General features: G+C 51.3%; 1 non-coding gene across 1 annotated transcript; it reads right to left on the bottom strand.

Moving 5' to 3' along the window:
- Positions 1 to 3,117: 3,117 nt before the first annotated feature.
- Positions 3,118 to 3,239, bottom strand: LOC122890820. The gene has a single exon (XR_006381241.1). It is a non-coding gene; the product is annotated as a small nucleolar RNA SNORA26 (small nucleolar RNA).
- Positions 3,240 to 4,363: the final 1,124 nt, after the last annotated feature.

Here is a 4,363-nt window from a genome sequence, read left to right as displayed (position 1 = left end):
TGAAATGCTGCCTTGTCCCTACAATCCTCCTCCCTGCAGCTGCCCACGGGAGACCAGAAGGCTACCCCTCACACCAGATACACTTCCCTGTGAGACTGGAGATTAAATGCACACAGATCAGGAGAGCACACCAAACCCTTCCAGCGTCAATGGTTTATAGCTTTCTCCTGCAGGGAAGTAAAGAGAGTCTTCGGCTCTTAAAACATACCAGATTTTAGATCCAAGTGTCTAGGGGGCCTGTGAGTGTACAGAATAATAGGAGGAAAGTTCTAGGGCAGCTGTTGGAACAGTCCGGGATAAAGGTTTTATCTACCAGCTTAATGGGATAGTGGACAGGGTATCAGTAATGCTTCAGTTAGAAAGTAGGGAAGGAGCAGATAGGACTTATCTACACAGTTTTTCAGGTGTCCTAATACCAAGTTAGGCTCCTCCTTTACAAAAGGCTCCCCCGGAGAGGGGCTTCAGACAGCTGAATTCTCAGGAAGGCCTGCTTTACTCATCAAAGAGAAGTTAAAAGTAGGCCTCTTTCCACAGCTGCTGTTTATTCAGATGTTTAAAGTGGTCTTTACGCCCTGCTGGTGGGACTAGCCCCCCACCCCCACCCGCCGAGTTCCTTGTTTGAAACCTGACATGAAATTTCATGAGCAAGCAGCCCAGTGGACTGCCGTGAAGAGGAGGCTTAGGCTGGAACTTGGAAAGTAAGAGATCCTTGAGCAAAAACACAGATCAGGGCAAGAATAAAAAAGCAAAGCACAAATCCAAACACATGGCCCCAAGGGCCACTGAACCAGTTTCTCATGCCTGAGAAAAAATCAGTCCAATTAAATCATAATTTGCTTGTTGGATGTAGACTGTTGACATGTTCCTTCACACGGTTCAGATGAAATGGGACTTCTTCTGAGTTATGCTCACCTGGGGGCAGCATCGTTTGCCAGTGATCCTACGTGTTTCTTGTTGAGCAGCCGGTAGATCCAGATGGTGATTCTGGAGTGCAGAGAGCAAACTGCTAGCTCCTGATGGGTGCACTTCCAAGGGCTACACCATGGAAGTGAGTTCTTGTTGTGTGACTTTGGAAATGTTTAGGATTATTTCTTCTAGACGGGGAGTTCCCAAACTGGGAGAAAGGGTCCTTATTGAATTGGTGTTGTGAAAAATGGGTGGACTGTCTATGAGGTCTGGTTGGGTGATCTACGTTGTGCTACTTTATTAAGGAGACTGTGTGTGTGATTTGGCTAGGACTTACAATAGGGTACCGGGTGATGGCAGATGCCAGGTGGCCAAGTCCACATGGCCTGACCATTTAGGTGGGAATTCCTTATATACCTCATTACCACCTAAGATAACAACACCAGGGTTGTTGTCCACGGACAAGGTCAGAGTGAACATGTGACCCACCAGGCTGGCATGTGGTGCCCAGCATGGCCTCCGTCATTACTTATGTAGGCATATGCACATGTCCACTTACATGTGCCTCTCTCAGCCTGTAGGAGCAAAACAGATTGCAAATATCTGGTATAGAAGACCTTTGGTTTGGTTTTGGCAGACGTAGAGATGGATGTCTTTACCTAGCCAGGTCATTCCAGAATTTTGGGCCACCCATATATAGTCTTGGGTATTGGGCAGACCAACCAAGGGAAAAGCCAAGCTATTCCACATCTCACTTGTGTGGCCTGCAAACTAGGAATATTGTCCAGTGGCCAGGCAAACATTTGCATCATAATAATCAGTCCTGGGCTCATTTACAACATCTGTAGGTCTGAAGGTGCTATCTGTGGAATCAAACCAGCGTGTCTAATTACAGTACTGTTTTGGTATGTTACCCAGGAAGGGTCCAGTGCGATTTTTATTTTCAATACAAAGAGGAAAATTTCCCTCCAAAAGCTTCATCTGAGTAAATGATAGGCCTTGAGCCTCTGTAGAAGTTTCCTAATGCCAAGTGGAGTCATTTTGTCCTCTTGTTTGTGGATATGGTTCCCTTTTATACATCCACTATAAAGAATGGTTCCACCGGGTTCTTGCGTGGGCAGGAACAAAAACTAGTTCAGTTCTTGTGCATTATACAGATGTTGATAAAACCGGCAATCAGATAAATTAGCTAAGGTGTCAGGGTTTGGAAGAGTGGTGGGAGTGGGTGATGGGGCTGTGCTAGAATTATTGAAAAAGCACCAAGGGTTAGCTGAAGCAAGAGTCTGTTTGAAAGGGAGCCCATAGTGGAGGGACAGAGGGAGAATAGTTTAAGACAAGCAACCTCCAGCCAATCTTTCTATAAATAAAAGAGGAAGGGTTTTTTGTTTTTTGTTTTCTAAAAGATCTCTAGGTCAGAGAATTTTCCAGGTCAGGGAGAAAGGCTTCAAGGGAAGATAAACGAAGAGAACATTCTTGATTCAAGATCTTGGACAAAGCTGCTTATTTCATAGTGTCATCTGCTTCTGGAGTCTGAGTAGGCTCTGGAAGTCCTCTATTTGAGGTCATTCATAGGGACAACCTTCTAAATGTTACCAGCCTGATGATCTGGAGCTAGCTTGGGTGTGTCTCATGGGAATCCTGGAAGATTTTAATTTTGATGACAGCACAGATGGTTAAGAGCATTTCCTAAAGTTTGTCCCAACAAGTTTTCTTCTAGAAACTTTGGTGTATACTCCATCTCCTGGTAGAAAGGTATGGCGAGGCTTGTTAATAAGTGAAGACCGTGTTTTTTTCACCTGTTGATGATGTGCTCCAACAGTTCTTATATCCACATACTCAATTGTTCACTCAAGGCCCCATATGCTCACCCAGTCCAGGAATGAAAGGTTTATACATGTCAGCAGGCATGGGGTGACCAAAAAACCATTTCAAAATGAGTCAGTTTTCAGTATTCTGGATCTGGTGTTTCTACCAAGTGAAGTCTGTCTCCAGAGGCTTTATGACCTTTGTCACCCAGGGCTTTCCGACGTTCTCAATTTATAGTTTTTATGTCATTCTAGTAGGTTGTTCCTGCCTTCGTGATAAATGCCAACAGTTCCACTGAATGTACCATCAATGCTAAGGTTAAGTTTGATTTCATCACTTGTGCTCCGAGCCCTGTTAAAATATCACCTGGGTGCTTGAACCGAAAGAAAATTTTCCCTCTGGTTTAGCCGTGACTCCAGACAGGATCCAAAGAGGAGGTCTACGATCTCTTCCCTGGGTTTTATGGAGACTTACTTTACCCTTCCGTGTTAGCCTCTTAAGGCACTGCGTCAGCCTTAAAAGGGCACAGGGAAGGGCCGGTGGGTTTTCTACAGGGTTCTCTAGGATCCCTGCACTCCTCTCCTCTAGCCCCTGGATCTCAGCGCTTTCTTGAAGAGTCCGAAAACCCACCGGAAGCAGCTGCTGTGCTGGGGGAGCCCGGGAACGCGCATTCCCCCAATCCGAAGGGCCAATCTGGGGTCCACTGAACCGAACACGTGGGTGCCCTGGTCGCCACCGGCCACGTGCTCCGGGCCTGGGTCCTGGCATTTCTCTCCAGGACGCGGAACTACCTGCGCGTAGAGCCCGCACACGTCGGTGACCAACTCTCCGGTCCCGGTCCCCGGGTCGGGCCGGGCTCCCGCAGGCGCAGGCGGGCCGGCCCCGAACCCACTACTAGGTGGCCGCAGCGGCGCCCTGGGGGAGCAAAGCACGAGGTTGTTAGGGCGGCGGCCCCAGGCGCGGCGCGGGGAAGCCTGAGGGCGGCTCCGCGCTCGCCTGTGCCTCGCGCGGCCCCGGGACGGACTGGGCCGCCCGCACCCCGGGCCTCGGAGGAGACTGCTCTACCCCTCCGTTCTGGCCGCCGGGAGCAGCGGAGCTCGGGGCGGGCAAAGCTCGAGGGGACGCGGGGCGAGCGCAGCCCCAGCCGGGCGCCCTCCCCGCCACAGGGCACCTGAGAGCTGAGCCACACTCACCGCCCCGGTAGGCGAGACGAAAAGGTTAGCGACAACCGTCCCCGCCAAGACCTCGGCAGCTGCGCGGGGCTGCAAAGCGGTTTGGGAGGGTGGCCCATCCCCGGGAAGGGGGCGGGGCGGGAGGGGGTGGGGCGAGCAGCCAGTCCTTGGGAAGGCAGGGGCGGGGCTGTGGGGAGAGCAGCCAATCGTTGGGAAGGCAGGGGCGGGGCGGCGGGGAGAGCAACCAATCCTTGGGAAGGGGGTGGGAGGGGGCGGGACCGGCCATTGACCCCGAAGGTCTCAGCGCCAGGTACCTTTGGCTCCTGCTTTGGCGGGAAGACGAGTCCAGTGGAGCAGGCCATCATTTTCGGAGCCTGAGGGGCCCAGCGGGATAATGGCGTCCCTCAGGACTCTCTTGGATCTGGTTCTTTCAGGCCAACGTCCCTTCCTCGGGGACTCTACTGGCGAGCCTTTCACGG

The sequence above is a fragment of the Neovison vison genome, chromosome 11, assembly GCF_020171115.1.
Source record: "Neovison vison isolate M4711 chromosome 11, ASM_NN_V1, whole genome shotgun sequence".
Taxonomy (NCBI): domain Eukaryota; kingdom Metazoa; phylum Chordata; class Mammalia; order Carnivora; family Mustelidae; genus Neogale; species Neogale vison.
The sequence above is the reverse complement of the archived record's forward strand: the minus strand, read 5'-3'. Positions and strand labels throughout refer to the sequence as shown.